Below are 18,842 nucleotides of genomic sequence, written 5' to 3'. Positions count from 1 at the left end.
GCCTTTAATTGAGTTTTGAACAAGCCCAAAGTCAATAATGCCTCCTTGGTTACCCTCCTTCCTGCTTGGAAGCCAATCTCATGAACAATCCTGTAACTCTTTGCAGGATTCCCTAAATCTGCTACATAAAGCCCATTTCTGTGATCCAAAAATAAAAAAAAATCTAAAGCCACACTCTCCTCACTGTTATCTCACAGCCACATCCCATATACTTGGGGCCTTGGCACCATGTAGATAGCATTTGTGTGCCCCATAGCCACTTACATCTACTTCTTCCACTGCTTCCAGACCCACTGCCTTGGAAGTCCATGACTCCCATTTAGACAGACTTGCCATCAGCCACCTTGTGGCTATCCTCCAATTTCCTGGTCATTCCCCTTACTCACTGATGACTTTACCATCTTCCCCTCCTTTCTCATTCCTGATGACTTCAACATTCACATCCATGTGGTGATCCACCAACAGCCAGCCTTCACGTTTTCCTCTCATGACAATCATCTCTCTCTCCACCCCAGCCTCAGCCACCCACTCCCATAGTTATATACCCTAGATCTTGCCATTACCAATAAGATTACCATCTCCAACATATGGATTTCACATCCTCCTCCTGGACCATCCCCTTCCAGCCTACCTACTCTGATTCTCCAATGTCTCCGAGACCTTGTACACATTTTTTCACTATGTACCCCCAAAGTTCACTCTTCACATCCTTTCTTATCTAGCTTATATTAACTAGTCCAGCCAGGTAATAATCCCCTTGCAAAGTACCTCTAACTCCTCTGTTCCTCTCTCCTCTACTATTCTCACCTCAGAGAGCCCCACCTTTGGTTAAATACTACAAGTGTACATCTGAGTAGTTGACCCTTGCATACAGCTGTGCAAACTGGACTTATTTCAAAATTCTCTATTTTAAACATCTATTTTAAAGAGATATTAACTGGTCTTTATAACCAGTAAAGACCAAACTTGAAGTAAGCACATTAAGAAGAAAAAGAAAGGAGTCAGTATTACAGCTGTCTTCTTCCATCCCTCCCTTACTTCCTAAGGGAGTAGCTCCTCATAATACAAACCATAATATCCTCCAGAGAAGAAATCCTGAAGCAGCCGGGGTAGGAGGGAAGGATGAGATAGCTTAGCTCCTGACTTCACCCCCTCCACCTCTCCCATACTACCTTCCTCTTGGGCAACTCTCCTTACATCCCTCTACAGTGCTCCCCACACTCTCACTATGGCCCATTATGCTTCTGCTCCCCCTTTGAGACTAAGGAAATATCCCTTCTCCTGTTTGCCTTAGAATGGCCGAAACGTGCAGACATTTAAAAGACAAGAGACAACCAAAAAAGAGATACTGTGTCATTCAAGCTCATGAAAAGATGTTCAAAGTCATTGACATTAAGGAAATGCAAATTAAAACCACAATGAGATACTACCCCACCTCTATCATAAGGGCTAAAATTAAAAAAAAAAAAAAAACTAGCAATACCAAGTGTAGAGCATCTAGAACTCTAATAATTGCTGGTGGGGATGCAAAATGGGATAGAGTCATTTTGGAAACAATTTGGCAGTTTCTTATAAAGTTATGAATACACTTAGGATACCACAACACAACCCCACTCCTAGATATTATTTACCTATGAGAACCAAAATACACAAAAATTTGTGTATCAATATGTACAGTGGCTTTATTTATAATCATCAAAAACTGGAAACAACCCAAATGTCCTTTAATGGGTGGATAACTAAACAAACTGGTACAGCCATCCAAATAAATATTACTCAGCAATCAAAAGAAATGAACCATTAATATTTGCAGCAACAAGGTTTAATCTCAAAAATATTATACAAAGTGAAAGAAGTTGGACACAAGACTACACTGTATGCTCCCATTTATAGGACATCCTGAAAAAGGCAAAACCAGTTGGGTGGTTGTCAGGGGCTGTGGGTGGATGGGGGAGATTCACTCCAAAGGGGCACAAAGGAACCTTAATTGTGGTGCTGGTTACATGAATGTACATATTTGTCAAAATTCATAGAACAATAAACCTAAGAAAGGTGAACTGTACTCTATCTCAGCAAGCTTGACTTTAAAAAGCACAAGCCAATAAATTAAAAAGTGATGTTCTTTTGCATAACACATGGGACACAATAGTAAATTATACCTGTAACACAAGTAGCATCAGAAAAAATCATTTTTGCAGAACTGGTTCCTGATCGCACAGAAGCAGCACATTAGAATGGAAAGAGCTCACATACGACAGAGTACCTTTCCTGGTACTCCCAGGCTCCTTTCAAGGGACCATCTAGCAGCTGGGCATTCATCTCAGTCCCTCTGTCGGGCACTAAGAACCTCACTCCAAATCCACAACCACTTGGTCCTCTGATGGGTAGAAACAGAATAACTGACATCCTAAAACACAGAGCTCAGCCTTGCTGCCTTATCCACATACGTCAGCCATATCACCTCACACTGGCAGAAGCAAAAACTTCAGTAACCATGGGATGACATACCATGGCAATTATAGAGCAAGAATAGCGACCTTCTTTCTCAAATTCTGACTAACTTTGAAAGACTCTTTTAGCAGGTGAAAAGTAATGCAGAACCTCAATAGGAGAGACACTAAGATAATTACATATCAGCATTGTAGACTTGCTCTGCAAATCGAAGCCCCACTTTCTTGGCTTGGCTCTTCATTTCCCAGCAGACTTGAACTTTCTGGGGATGTACCCAGCTATCCATAAAATCCCAAGGAACCCAATCCACAGCAATAAAAATGAGGTCCTTTTGCATAACTAAAGCTAGAGATCTGCTTTAAAACATTGTCGACTTAATTAAGTATTGCTTCCTGGGTGTCCCAGTTGTAGGAGCTATGGATTTTTGTCCCATTATTATAAATTAACTTAATAGATTTGTCCTTTAACAATATTCTCTAGCTATTTTCCTTTTGTGTTTGAAGTTGACTAATGTTTAACATCATGATTAAGATGAAAGTCTCCAATTATAACAAAAGAGCAAACACTATAAAACAGCAGACATATTTAATTATGGAAAAATTCACAAATATGCAAAATTGGAGAGCATACTATATAATGAACTCCAAGTACCCATTGTCTAACTTTAGAGTAGATTGCAATTTTCCTGAGAGGGTCTGGGTCACATCTCTTGTCCCAGTGTAATTATTAATAGCATCTCCTTTTACTTTGAAAAGTGTCAGTTTAGATATTATGCCCAGTCTCAAAACTATCAACTTGTAGTCCATCTCAATTCACCTCAATCCCACCTATAACCCAATAAAAGAAGATTTTGAGACAAATCATAGACATTGATCATTTCATCTATAAATATAATAGATTTTGAAAAGCAGGTTTTAATTCTTTGACATCCTTAAACCTGATACATTTTCAGTTCAGAACCAAGTATAACAAGGACAGGCTTCAAAACTGGTAACAGTTTTTATAGCTTGTAACTTCAACAGTTAAGATCTATAAAGCAAGATCCCCAAAACTGTCTTCGGTCTCAGTGATCACTGCAAGAGCTGAAAAATGAAGCAATTATCTCCAAATTAAATGGAAACAGAGGCAACTGAAACTTCTTAATATGTATAATTCCACATTTACTTTCTGAACAAAGCACCTTTGGAACCCCAAAATCCCTCCTTTTTATCAAGGTTAAAAAAAAAAAAAAAAAAGCCAGCAGCCCTTCCCTCTATGAGGACACACAGTGTTTATTCACTAACTTTCTCTGTTAGTTCCTTACTTTCTGCATCCAAATCGAGTACTGGCTACTCTGACAAATGACTTTCCGTAGCAACTAGCCAATAACTGCAGCCCAGGTTCCCCTAAGAAGTTTCTATCTTCTCTTAACCCTCATCTTATCCTGGGCTTTTTCAGACTGTTAGCCAAACTCTTCTAATTTGCGACTTGCACCTTTCTGAAGAGAAACAACTGAATCTGTTAGAATTGTATATAAGCTAAAAGTCATTCATCTTAGAGTGGGGTGAAAGAATGATTCAGAGTTTTTGCACTATCCTAGACCAGAGAAGTTGTTGGAATTGAGTTGGTAGGTACCATACATATTTGAAGGCATTTTCAAAACAAAGAAGAACAAACTTCACTGGGTTTTAATTTAAACCATAGGCATGCCAGCAGCTTATTTTATCACTACTATGCATGGCTTGATTGAAAATTAATGTCCTTGGCTTCTAATTCAAGATGGCGGTCCTAATCCCACATAGCCCTATGTTCTTCTCTCTCTCTCTCTCTCTCTTTCTCCTTAGATTCCATTAAATTGACCATAAGGAGATAAAAATGCATAATCCCATAATAACAAAGTAAAAGCAGGTTGTTATCAGAGGAGAGATTTCATCAAGTTTCTTTAGGACAAAAAGCAGATGGGGAACTGGTGACTAATGTTTGAAGCAAAAGAAGCCTCAGCCCAAATTTTAGGCAAAGGATGCTAGAGCCCAGGAAGCAGACGATCTGTGGCACAGCCCTGAAGTGTCCCAGCTGGTGATATGGCAGGCAAGATAAAGGGCAGGAAGAAAAAAGAGACTGGACACCGCAGCACAAATTGTGGGTCTCTATGGCAGAGCAGAGCTCACTCACCTTTTCTCCTGTGCCCATACACAGTGACCCCACCCCACCCCCCAGCCAGGCACTCAGCTGTGGTGACCTCTGTATCTCAAAATAGTAGGCAGGTGTTCTCAGTTCATCAGTTTGATCAGCGGAGGGGTCTTCTTAGGGAAACTGCACACCCTGCATGGGTGAACAAGGGCAGCTGTAGTGGTGTTCCTGACCCCAGGGTCATCTTGGGAAACGTTTCCTATCTAGGGGCCCAAGGGTTGAGATATGGAGCCCCTGAGAAGGATATGAAATTCTAGATTATTACTTGTGAACAATATCAACACAGATAATGAACAGTTTAAAATTGTTCAACTTTTAGAATTACCATCATTATAGACAAATCATAGAAACTAACTATGGCCATGGAACAGAATGAATATTTTATCAACTTTGATAAAGCAAAAGTAAAGGAAAGCTAGAGGGAAGGAGGAAGCAGGGCAAGAAGAGGTGGTGGTAATAGCCTTACCTTACACAGAGTAGAGTCAAGTGACCCAATTAACAGTCCATAGAATGAGAAAGCTCATTTTTTTAATATAATTTTTTATTTTTTATAAACATATATTTTTATCCCCAGGGGTACAGGTCTGTGAATCACCAGGTTTACACACTTCACAGCATTCACCAAAGCACAAACCCTCCCCAATGTCCATAATCCCACCCCCTTCTCCCAAACCCCCTATGAAGGCCCTGTCTGGAGTCTCAGAGATGACCAGACAAAGAGAGTAAGGAGAGGCAGTAGGCATGATGTAAATAAACTACATCCTTGACTGTCGTGGCAGAAGGTCACCAAAGGATGATCGAAGTTGATCGAAGCAGCAGTGTATGCATATTATTTTGAGATAACAGAAGTAACTATGGGAGAACGGCAAAGAGCTAAAAGCAGTTTGCCTGTCTGTGGATAAGGATTTGGACTGGCCAGGGATTGCTGCTTTCTGTTAGAAGCCCTTCAGTCCTATTTGATTAATCAACTATACACACGCATTGCCTTTAAAACAGTACAAACCTGGGGTGGGGAGGGGAGGAGAAAAAGAAAGAAAAATAGTGACAGTTCTTCTGGATATGCAAGAAAGGAAATCTCAAACACCCTGCAGCAGGAACAAGCCTGGAGCGGGTTAAGCTGGATACCACATAACTATGGTAACAGATGTAGCTAATTTGGGACACAAATGAGGGTGTTGGAAGGATCTAAGAGAAATGTGGTGCTAAGAGGGAAGAAGAATCAATTCTAAATAAAGGAATGTCGAGATAATCAGTATGGACGCTCTGCCATCTGACACAGTAAAGGAGGAAAGAACTGAACACACCCTCACTTTTTGACTATTTTTTCACCATCAATTCTTTTAAAGATTTTAGTTAGAGAGAGAGTGAGCAAGCATGAGTGGGGGGAAGGTCAGCAGGAGGGGGTGGGGGGTGCGGTAGATCTCAAGCGGACTCCATGCTGAGCACAGAGCCCTGACACGGGGCTCGACCTCATGACCCCGAGATCATGACCTGAGCTGAAATCAAGAGTTGGATGCTCTACTGACTGAGCTACCCAGGCACCGCTTCGCCATCAATTTTTTTAAAAGCAAAAGTCGGGAGATTCTTATATGGGCTCCTTGCTGAGTAAAGAAAGTAAATAAAATAAAATTCATATTCAATAAAATAACATGGGCTGAAAATCATGTCCATTGTTAGAAGAAACTGTCTTCATAAAGTCCCCAAGCATTTCAAGTTTAATGACTTCATTCGCTCTTCAAGAAAAACAATTTAGAAATGACATGCAAATGCACATGTATTGGCTTTCCCTCGATACAATGATTTGCAAAAGAGCATATGCAGTTAAGTAACCCTTTCGAAATTCCACAGAAAATGACCAAAAAAAGAGAAAAATAGGAACAAATCTGCATCACTTCTGGTTACCAGGAAGGCTGCCAACCACGTGGCAGAATCTGTGAGGAACCGACATCTTTGCTACATCAACTCTTCCCATCCAGAAACAGGACATTCGGGATTTCTGAAATACTTGTAGTTTACATGTCCTGTGAAAATGTCCATTTCATCAAGATTTTCACATATGTTAGCATACAATAATGCATTGTTATGATTTCAAATCTCTTCTCTGCTTTGTCCCACCTTTCATTTCTAGTATTGTTTTAATCATAATCAGGCTTGCTAGAAGCTTGTCTGTTCAGTTGGCTTTCTAAAAGAATCAACTTGCCAGACAAAAGTGGGGGGAGGGCACGTAAGGTTGGAGGAAAGAGCTTGAGAAAGGTGTGGAGACTGTGAGGGAGGTTTGTAGAGGGGACATGTCCAGGAAGATGGTGGGTGGAGTGTGAAGGAAGATGTAAAGGTAAAGAATTTGGGTTTTATTCCAAGAGTAGAGGATTGTCAAGATTCAATTTCTGTTTCAGAAAGATCACTGTAGATTGATGGAAGGAGTTTGAGTTCAAGGTAGGCAAGAGAAGTGGGAAGATCCAGAGGAATTCAAGAGGGACTGATGAAACCCAAGCCCAAGCAAACTAGCCCCGGCAGGATGAAAGGCAACCTCATCAACACAGAGACCAAATGTCTAGCTGGGCCTCATGGAAGCTACCAGAACAAGAATCACTTGGCCACCTCAAGAAAACCAAGTGGCTTCTTCTCTAAATTGGCTAGGGGAGCAGGGGAATGACTTATTAACGCCCTCATGTCTGTTTTTTCTGTTTGTTCATTTTCTTTTGGATGGTGTTGGGGGGGGGGGCGGGAACTGGTTTTTGTGTTTTACCTCCTCACCCTGACTCCCCCTCCCTGTTTGGCCTCATATGGACACCCTGCCCTGAGATCCTAAGTCCTCACAGGTCTATGCCTATTCAATCAGCTGTCTGCAGGGGGGGGAAGGCATGGGTGAAGGATGTCAATGGTCCTTAAAGCTGCCACTCACAGTAGTCAAAGGCATTTTCTCCTTGGCTTGGTAAGTACTTTCAAGGCTGGGCCCAGGAAGACCGTGCCAGATATCATATGGAGCACTGATATTTGCTTTCTGACAACCGCATCCTAAATTCCCTAGCCTCCAGGTCCTGCCTGGGTTGCTTAGGGGGTCCTCTGTCAGACCAAGCACACTAGAGATATTTACAGCTGGGTCAAGTGACATTTATTTATGTACTTTATTTTCAGCTCTAACTGTTGGGGGTGATCAGAACTGACCTGGTTTGAAGCTTGCTATCTTAAAGCCCCACATTATTCAGGGGTCCCTCAGCACACATCAGGATTGGGGGTCCAGTTACTCAAGGTGGAAGGTGCCGATAAAGTTCCTAAAGCCCTCTGATTATTACCCCCATCTTCCCACTGACCACACCCTAGCACATCCAGGTCTGGTGCATTGAGCCTGAGTATTTTTCTAGGACTCAGCTGGAAGAATATCCCTGCTTCCTCTGGGGAGGGCCCCTGTTGACTCATGGGCTGGTTGATCTTGGTTGGCACCATCTCTACCATATCTTCTAGAGAGTCCTTGAAGAATCTAGGCCCTTTGTTATCTCTCTCTTCTCTGCAACTAAAATAGATCTGTCTTCCTTTGCCTGGCATGTCCTGGTTTTAGCATGAAATGTCCCCCATCCCAAAAAAGCCATCAGTCCCTGGCAACCAGGGCCCTAAGTAACACAGCAGCAAATAAAACCTGTGTGTAATAGAATACAATATAAATGCATAGTTTTATGATAGGTATATATTAAAAGGAAAGCTATCAAAAACAATTATAGTGGGAGACTGTCATAATTTTGTAATCTTTGACAGATCACTTAAGTACAAAGAAAACTTAAGAACAGGGGCTCCTGGGTGGCTCAGTGGGTGAAAGCCTCTGTCTTCGGCTCAGGTCATGATCCCAGGGTCCTGGGATCAAGCCCCATGTCGGGCTCTCTGCTCAGCAGGGAGCCTGCTTCCCCCTCTCTCTCTCTCTGCCTGCCTCTCTGCCTACTTGTGATCTCTGTCTGTCAAATAAATAAAATCTTTAAAAAAAAGGAAAACTTAAAAACAGATTTGAACAATATAATCAGTAAACTCATTTTAAACTATACAATTGAACACTGTAGTTCACAGAGAAAAGACTCTTTTCACCTCATTTAGCAACATTGGCAAACCTCTCAGATGTAGTTTACTATGGAAGTTAGGTCAGGATGAATCTTTGCTGGAACCTTGCCATTCCATAGGTGCTCTACGAGTCTGGGGGACTTTGATGTTGTTGTTGTAAGCAGAGGCAGTTTTTGGTATTATGGTCTTAAAATTCTTTCAAGTTAAACCTATGGTAGCCAAGGTATACAGAGTAAAATATTAGGGCTGCAATCTCTCTTCTAGAGATTCAAAATTCTATTTCAAACATCTTGGGTGTGTCTTTGTCTACAGTCCAAAATGCTTCCACTATACAGAAATCTTTTTTTTTAAAGATTTTATTTATTTATTTGACAGAGATCACAAGTAGGCAGAGAGGCAGGCAGGCATAGAAAGGGGGAAACAGGCTTCCTGATGAGCAGAGCCTGATGCAGGGCTCGATCTCAGGACCTTGAGATCATGACCTGAGCTGCAGGCAGAGGCTTAACCCACTGAGCCACCCAGGCACCCCTACAGAAATCTCTTTTGAAGGAAAAAATCTCTTATGGACCCAAGGTTGACCTACGTCACATTTATTAAAATGTAACTTAAATAAGTACACTCATAAAGACCAGTTAAAAACACCCAGGCATTACAGCTTTCATATAACTAAAATGCCAAAATAAATTTATGAATAAATGCAACTATAAAACTTTAAAATGTCAAATACATAAAGTTATCTTCTTGCAACAGATGATATTGTTTTGTTGGAATTAAAACTCCATTTTGGGTTTATCAACAGAAAGATATAGTCTCAGGTCTAGTTACTACATGTTATCACTCTCTGAATTTTGGCTTCAATTATACCAATGGGGGCAACTAATAAAGCATGTAGGCAAAATAATATTAGTAACCTCAAAAATGTGTTTGCTACCTTGAAGATAATCAGATATCATAATTTAAAATTCTTCTAAAAACCATCCTGAGATGCTTACCTAAATGGGTGCCATTTTATACTAATAAAAATAGTAACTAACATCACTAACATCTACTGAACTTTACTATATGCTCCAAGTCTTTCACATGTAGTGACTCTAATCCTTGCAATGTCACTATGAAATCAATACCATGTATTTATCTCCATAGTTTCAAAAGAAACTGAGGATCACAGAGGTTGAGTAACTTGCCCAAGTTTCACAGCTAGTAAGTAGAAAAATGAATTTGAAGTCAGACAGTCTGGCTCCACTCAATCATTACACCAAATTACCGGTCTCATTGTTTTGGACACAAGGTAGTTATTGGAGGTTACTAAATCTGCATCAAATTTAGATCTAATCCAATTATTGCTGAAACTAGCAACAGGAACTCTGTCATTGTGTTTTCACTACAACACCTGCTGCTAATAAGTTCCTGCAACTTAGTGACTATGACTATGACTATGACTAGCATGAGAGCAACAGTCTTTGACAATATAGTGCTGATCCCAGGAATTGTTCTTTTTTTTTTTTTTAATTTTATTTATTTATTTGACAGACAGAGATCACAAGTAGGCAGAGAGGCAGGCAGAGAGGTGGGGGGAGACAGGCTCCCCACTGAGCAGAGTCGGATGTAAGGCTTGATCCCAAGACCCTGAGATCATGACCTGAGCCGAAGGCAGAGGCTTTAACCCACTGAGCCACCCAGGTGCCCCCCAGGAATTGTTCTTCTGAGTCTGACGAGCCTGTGCCCTGTGGGGACTCACCGTTCTCTCCATGTACCTCTAGTTAAACTCCTCTCTGCCTCATGACCTGAGCCACCAGGCCTGCTCCTGGCTCACATGAAAAGACACAGAGGCAAATACAGGCCCTACCATTGGCTTTGGAGTTGCCATCAAGATAATACAGAACACATTTTATTACTAATTATTTAAGATTATCACTGAAGTAAAACTGCTAATTTTAGAGAAGACACAGATCCCTCAAAATGTGTATATCTCAGAACCCCAGTGGTCTGAGAGACCCATGAGTGATATAAACTCACACTGAGGAACACTTTAAAAACATGGTTTGGGGCACCTGTGTGGCTCAGAGGGTTAAGCCTCTGTCTTCAGCTCAGGTCATGATCTCAGGGTCCGGGGATCAAGGCCAGCTTTGAGCTCTCTGCTCAATGGGGAGCCTGCTTCCCCCTCTCTCTCTGCCTGCTGCTCTGCCTACTTGTGATCTCTCTCTCTCTGTGTCAAATAAATATATAAAATCTTAAAAAAAAAACAAACAACAGCAGTATGTATCCCTCCTTGTATCTGACAAGAACATGACTGAAGCCACCATTCCAAACACTGTTATATTTTCGAAGAGTTCTTTTCTGCTCTTAGAATCAAGAACTATTGTGCTTCAGTTACATTTTTGTTTTGTGTTTTATGTTCTGGACATGTGACATTCTGTGTTTCATACTTTTTCTGCATAGCTCTCAGAATGATCTGTGATTATACATTCATTTACAGAGTTTCCAGATGAATGTCAGTTCCTCTCCTTCATCGCTAAGTGCTGTCAAGACAGAGACCATGTCTGCCCTGCACCCTTCACAGAACCTGGCACATAGTAGGGCCTCACTGAGTGTTTGTTAAATGAAGAAATGGGTGGATGAGTCAATAAATAAATAAACACATGAGTCATGGGTTGGTCAGTTCTTGTTCGGTGACATGCTGGAAAGTTTAGAGTTGGATTTGTTTACTTTCATAACAAGTACAGGGGGTCTTATGCTTGTATTTTTGTATTAGTTTCATTCTTAATACCATTTTATATCTCTATCCTTAGTCTTCTTTTTTCTTTGTCATTTACTTCTAAGTTAGTCTCCCTTGGTATGGTTTATGAAGACCAATAAACTGTCTTAGATTTCTTGTAGAACAAGGTAGATAAATACATTTATCAAAGTCTTTCCAACATACTTTTGAAACCTTAACACTGAATTCTGTCCCAACAAACATATGTCATCACCTGTAAACTCTTAGAGAATAGCTGTGATGTGCTAATTCTAGCGCCATCCTAACATTTAAAGCCAACTCAACTCAAGCCCAGAAACCACATGTGGTGCGTCATTTCAGGCAGTGCTATGTATTTTGTATGTAACAAACAGATTTTTAATAAGGTTAAGCAATTGGACAAGAAAGAATATATGGCTTCCTACAAACTGTATGGATTTGGGATCAAAGATTTTAGTGGTTCTCCAAAATATATTGAAATTACAATAATAAAAGGTTTGCTATTAGGGGTGGAGAGATGAAAAGTGGACAGGGGTGGGGAAAGAGACAGGTCTGGGCAAGATCCTGGTCCCTACCCACTGACAAAAGTCTGATCACAGAATGAAGGTAGAACATTATAAAGCAAAAATATTAAATGATCTAAATCCCTCGGTAAAATCTAACATAGACTATTCATATGCTAGTGGCCAGAGTGACTTGCAAGTCTGAAACTTCAGCTAACTGCTCTTAATCATTTAAACCATTTTCATTTCAGATGTTTACCAATTCTCTCTTAAAATGAAACCCAATGTTTAAATCCCTTTAACGAGGCCACCCCTACACGTTAAACATGCATCTCATGCATGTACCTTAACTAGACCCACACACTAGATGTGAAAGGAGTTGGGTCTGCCCTCTCCAATCACTTGCTCCCACCAGGATGTCAGATTACCCTCTCCTTTGGGCTTAGTCAGAAAGCACAAAATGTCCATTTAGCAAACTGAGATTTGATTTCTATTATTAATAAGGCTCATTTGAGTCAGTTGAATCTCAGACAACAAACTGCAAGAGGCAAGAGTGGGTGTAAAGAAACAGATGGGTAATAATCATGTGTCACAGATAAATGACAATTTTTAAAAAGAATTTGATAGGGTGTGGGCTGGGGCTTTTTTTCCCCCCTTCCCTTTTCTCTCTCTCTCCCCCTCCCTCCCTCCCTCCCTCTCTCTCCTGGGGCTTTCTCTCTCGGTCTTTCTTTCTCCCTCTCTTTGGCGAGGGGTGGAGATTATAGAAGAAAGGGAAGGGGGAGAAAAAGCAAGACAATAGGCTAGACCGAGCGCCTGATCGGCATCCTAAAGCAGTCTGCCCCGCCCCCACTCCATCCCAAACCTATCACCTGGTAGCTCAGTGGTTGTGATTTCAAAATTGGAAGAAGCTGCCCGCCCCCCACCCCACCACCCGGCCTCCCGGACCAAGGGTGGTCTCCAACCGGGGGCAGAGGAGGGGAGAGGAGGCAGGAAAATAGAGGGGAGGGAAGATGAAAGCTAAGGGAGGAGCAGACTGGCAAGACCTCTTGGGGACAGTGGCCCTTTTTCCCTCCAAAGTGGTGGAGTGGCATAAAAATCCAGATCCACTGGGGCCCGCTCACGTGCCAGCTCCCCTGCTCCAAATGCAGGCCGCCGCCGATGCCGCACCTGCTGCCTCGCAGCTGCGGCAGAGCGCCCCGCCTCGAGCCTTGACGACGCCCGGGGGACGCGCCCAGCCCGCCGAGCACCCCTCACCGCTTCCCGGGAGGGCGGCGGCCAAGCAGGAAGGTTAGGGAGGGGCAGCCCCCGTGAAGCGACGCTTGCCGCCCGCCAGCCCTGACCCAGAAGAATGCCCCACCTGTCAGGCGTGGCGCTCGGAGCGAGTGCGTCCCACCGTCCCCACGCTGAGGCCAGCCCTACTCAGCCCCGGAGGATCTTTCCGAAGATCCTCCAATTTTACATCATCCACAGAAACCTTTAGACACAAAACGCACAGCTGTGGGGAAGGGCGGCATCACTCACACACACACTAGCAGACCCTTGACAATCGGGACCAACCAGCTCGCGCACGGTGGACGGACGGTTGCCGTAGGGGTCTCAAATTCCATCAAAAGAAACAAAACCAAGGCAAGCCACGACGCCCATTCCCAAGCCGGACTTACCTCCTGCACAGCATCTTATCCATCCCTGGTCTTCCACGGTGGGTTGCTGTTTTGCTTTGCTGTCTTTTCCTGTGGGTGTCTGCTTAATAAACGCACCCAGCTAATCTGCAGAGCAATGTTTTCTTCCCATCCTGCAGCCCCACACTTGTCAGAGCTGCCTGGAATTCCACCAGCAATGCAGCTTCCCCGCGTCAGCGGTGATTACAGACAACAGAAGCCGCTACTTCTTGACAAAAGGCTGTCGCTCACGCTCGTCCCTTACAGCCCTGCGGTCAGAATTAAATCCATTTCCCGCACAAGGCTGGGAGGAAATGAGAGCTCTCTTGGCCGTGCGCGCTGACAAAAGGACGCCTGGCGGCGCCCACAGCGCCCCCTCTAGCGGGCCGCTGCCCGGCTGCCCCAGGGCCGCGATGCTGCAGTGCCCCCACCCGCAATGCCCGCCGCCCGCGCTGCCGCAGTCCCACCGCCCGGCCTCTGCCCACGTCCACTCGGGCACTACGAACTTAGCCAAGAGCTAGTATGAGGATTTTGTTACTAGGAAGGAAATCTGAAACGTGACCTTCATTTAACGATATATTCTCCCTAGGATTTAAAAAAAAAAAAAAAAAAAAAAAGTCCCTCAGCTGAAATATTTATTGCCTGGGAAATCTGCCTTTAGAAAATTAACTATTAGGGGTTTTAATAGCAATTGTTGACCATTTGAATCTGAGCCCAAATTATCCCTATTCTAATTCTTCTACTATAGCAAAATTTTTTGTTGTCCTGCGGTCTGGGACTGTGCGCCCAGCTCCCTCCAATTCTCATTACTTTTCTCCTCTCACCCCTCTCCTCATCCCAGAGGGAACAGGTGTTTAGTGAATAGGGAACTGGGTGGAGAACCAGAATACTTGATTACAGTCTCAGACCTGCCATTAACTAGCTGTGTGACTTTGATGAAATCACTTAACCTTTCTGGGCAATACTGTCTCAGTCTGTAAAATGACAGCATACCTAAAGCATCTTCCACTTCTACTTTCTGACAGTTTCTCTCAATATGCCCTCAGACTAGGAATATCATGTGGTAGCTTAGGACTTTGGAAACCACTCCCCCCACCCAGCCCCACCAGCTTCCCCAAATCAGCATTCACTCCACATGGTTTTGTTTTTGTTTTTTTGTTTTAATGTTGATTGCAGGGCAAGTATGGCTTCCAGAAAAGCTCCTGGTCATTTCCCCCAACCCGATCATGGCTCCTCTGCTCATTCTAGCTCTAGGCCACCACCACCGTTAGATGCTCCCATAAAACCCACGAATCTCCATCACAGGCCTGCCACAGAAACAATTTCTGGAGGTGGGCCTAGGAAGCTTTTTATTTAACAAGCATCCCTAGTAATTCCTTTGTACTCTGACATGTAAGAAATGCCACTCTATGTGAGCTACTCCTGGTGTGGAAAAAGAGAAGATGGCCACCACAACCACCCAAGAACTGGCCAATACTCCATCTCAGATGCTTTAGCTCTTCCAGCCCCTCCATCCCCCAGTCTCTATCCCCTCCTTTCTTACCCAGAGCTTCTCACTCACTCCCATTTCACTTTCAGAATTGCTGAGTCCACAAGCTTTTTCCCCATTCTCCTGTCAAAACCTGCTAGAATTATAAGCAGCTGAGTCACGAAGATCCAAGTTCCGTCTGGCCAGCACCAGGAAGTCATGTGTTTATTGAGACACTTCAGGTGGCTATGCATTATTGGTGCTGAGGGAGGATACCTAGGGAGTTAAGAACATCTCCTCCAGAGCCCTGAAATTATAGTTATGGTGGGCCCTTTTCGGAAATAGAATCCATAAAGGGAATAGAGAATTTTTGTTTAGTCCAGAAATAGCAGGCTTCATAAATCCCCTTAGTCATCTCCATCACTCAAAAATTTCTCTTCCTGATGTATTATTTAGCTTTCTCAAACTAGTAATTGCAAACTCTTGGTGGCTCCTGCCAGTGTTCTGAAGGCTTTACATCCATTTTTATTCATTTAATCCTCACAAGAACTCCATAAAGACAGTACTATCATTATCCCATTTTACAGTTGAAGAGATTGACACACAGAGAGGTAACTGACCAAAGGTCACACAGCTAGTGAGTGGTTGAGCAAAGATTCAAACACACACAATACGGCTCCACAGCTTATAAGCCCTAACCACTACCCTGCACATGGCTTCTGGAAGGAGATGAAAAAAAAAATTAACTTTAAAATGCAGAACAAGGGGGCTCCTGGGTGGCTCAGTCATTAGGTGTCTGCCTTCGGTTCGAATCAGGATCCCAGGGTCCAGGGACCAAGCCCCGCATTGGGCTCCTTGTTCAGTGGGAAGCCTTCTTCTCCCTCTCCTGCTCCCCCCGTTTGTGTTCCCTCTCTTGCTGTGTCTCTCTCTGTCAAATAAAATCTTTTTTAAAAATGCAGAACTAGTACAAGACACTGATAAAGTTGATAAGGCTGATATATTCCTTTCCCCAAAAAGTGATTCTGCTCTTCTGGTCATCACAGTTAAAAAAAAAAAAAAATCCGCCATCTTCTCTTATATGCTGTCTGCATGTGACAAGTGCTGGAAAGATTAATGCCATCCTGTGGCTATAGGAATTCTTCAAATATCAGATAGGAAGCAAGACTTCAGTATATAAATTTCCATATTAAGGAAATTTATATATTTATAAATATAATATTATATTATAATATTAAGAACCTATATGGAATTTTAGTTGAAGTTCTTGAAGTTCTCACTCAATTCCAAATTCACCTTGAAATCTTACAAAAGGAACAAGAACTGCAGCTGACCCCACAGGCTATCCTGGGAAGATCATAAGAATTCAGAGTCCCTACCACAGAAAACCCAAGATGCCTAGCCCTTAACTAGGGACAGGAAAGCACAGAAGAATCCATGTCAAGTCCAGAAAATCACATCTGACTAGCCCCCAATGACCACATCAAATAAATTTTAATAAATTTTAGTTTAAAATTAGATTTTCTGACTGATTTGCAGTAAAATTATTTCTAATCCTGAGGTCTCTTGACAAAAAATGTTTCCAGTCAGCAATAACTTATCAAGTGAGCAGATGGCTATGAAATAGACTATAGTGCCTCCACCTCCTGGTATTCATGTCCTTGTGTAATCCCCTCCCTCTTAGGTGTCACAGGACCTGTGATTTGATCCTAACCAACAGAATACAGCAAAGGGGATGGGATATCGTTTCTGTGATTGCCTTACATAAGATTCTTCATCTTGCTGACTTTCTTGATTGCCTTCTTGGTTTGTATGCTTTGATTAAGTAGCAATGCTAAGAAGAGCTATACAACAAGGAACTATAGGTGATACCTGGTCAACCACCAGCTAAAACATCAGTCCATAAGTCCTAGAGGAATGAACTTGGAAGCAGACCCTTCCCCAGTCAAGCCTTCAGCTGACACCCCAGCCCAGACTAACACCTTGATTTCTGCCTTGAGAGTGAGCTTAAAGCAGAAGACCCAGCTAAGCCATGCCCAGGTGTGACTCCTCATCCACTGAAATGGTGAGATAATGAATGTGTTAAGTTACTATGTTTGTAGTAACTAATATATAACTAATACAGTGCCTTAGCACTCTCCAGGTACAAGCATAGTTATAGATGGCCTTCTCTAGGGCATGTCAAAGGTGCTGGAGGGATTGACACCCCAGAGGATCAGCTCTCAAACAATGACCATCAAGAGTTGAGGAACAGCCTGGCTCCCTCATTCCTAAATGTTGGAAGGACACCTCTGAAGCATGTTGTACATAGTCTTCCAGAGTGCCTCAGCAGGACTAAGACCCAGTGGCCCACAGCAGCAACCTGCCCAGTCATGCATCTTTCATAGTCTGGCTTTTCTCCCCTATATTACTTCCCCACTATCCTACTGGTAGTTCCTGGGCTTGTCTCCCAAATAAACTATAAATCATAGCCTACTTTGAGGGAAATCAAATTTAAGAAGGGAGGAAATACAGTGCTTTCAAAGCAAGACCAATGATAAATTCCAAGTCTAGGTTTCCTGAAGATGCCCCTCTCCAAGCAGGCGAAAGTACAGCCAACCTGTGGCTGAGGCCTGCTGTGGAAAGAAAATGAACTGGGAGTCCAGGACCTGGGGCTCCAGCCTCACTCCTAGTGACTGTGTGCACTGAGGAAGAACTGACCCAGGTTTCACTTTCTAGCTGTATAATAAGGGTAACAGCCCTTGCCCTCTGCTGTGGGTTGAATGGTGTTCCCCCTACCAAACCCCTGTCGCCAATTGCTATGTTGAAGACCTAACCTCCAGAACCTCAAAATGTGACTATAATTGGAGATGGGGTCTTCAAAGAGATAACGGAGATAAATCAATGAGATGTTTAAAAGATTAAAAAATTAGGTGATGTGGATAGGTCCTAATCCAATAGGATGGGTATATTTATAAGAGGAAATGTGGACATGACTGGCACAGACAGAAGACCATGTGAAGGCACAGGGAGATGTCAACCACCCACAGCCAAGGAGAGGAAAACCAACTCTCTTGATACCCTGACTTCTTGATCTCGGTAAACTTCTGGTTCAAGTCACCCAGTAATTTGTTAGGACAACCCTAGAAAACTAAATCTCCTACCATCCAGGGTTGTCATGCAGACAAATTAGGATACCAAATGTAAGTACTTAGTCTTATTACTGATCAGAATGAGACAATCAGCAGCCCTAACCCCAGGGAAGAACCATATAGGGCAGGGTGGTAAAGCGGCACCCACAGCTGGTAGAAAGGTCCCAGACTCCAGAGGAAAGGTAATTCCTATTATAAAGTGGCAGAGAGCTTGGCTAAATTGTGTCCTAGTGTTCTATAGAAGGTAGAACTTACAAGTGATAAAATCAGGTATTTTACAGGAGAGATTTCTAAGCAAAATAGTGTAAGTGCAACTAGGGTCCTTCTTACTGCTTATAGTAAAATACAAGAGGAGAGATGAATTAAAGGAAGAATCATTAAACACAAAGGAATCAGAGCTTGAAGACTGGAAAAATTCTCAGCCCATCCATGTTGCCAAAAGTGAAAAACCTTGTTCTGGAGACAGCACTAAGGGTATGGCTGAATAACCATTTGATAAAGAGGTCATGGAGTGTAATTCATGGACTTTATCAGTCATCTTAGCAGAGGCTAGGAATAGAGATGGGTTTTTCCAAAAGAGAGAGTGCTAGATTGAACTAAAGCAGGACATAATGAAAGAAGGCTGTCGAATTCCTTGGATCTTACAGGATGAGACCACAAAGCTACTCAGTTGCAAATGTGCACTGC

General features: G+C 42.8%; 1 protein-coding gene across 1 annotated transcript in view; it reads right to left on the bottom strand.

The window, feature by feature from the left end:
- The window catches only part of ADD2 (adducin 2), a 105,381-nt gene extending 91,430 nt beyond the window's left edge, over window positions 1-13,951 (bottom strand). Inside the window, exon 1 of the mRNA XM_059405896.1 lies at window positions 13,563-13,951. The gene's annotated coding sequence lies outside the window, so the exon portion shown is untranslated. The remainder of the gene's footprint in view (window positions 1-13,562) is intronic.
- Between the last annotated feature and the right edge of the window lie 4,891 nt (window positions 13,952-18,842).

This window comes from Mustela nigripes, chromosome 7 (genome assembly GCF_022355385.1).
Source record: "Mustela nigripes isolate SB6536 chromosome 7, MUSNIG.SB6536, whole genome shotgun sequence".
Taxonomy (NCBI): domain Eukaryota; kingdom Metazoa; phylum Chordata; class Mammalia; order Carnivora; family Mustelidae; genus Mustela; species Mustela nigripes.
This window is presented reverse-complemented; position numbering and strand designations above follow the sequence as displayed.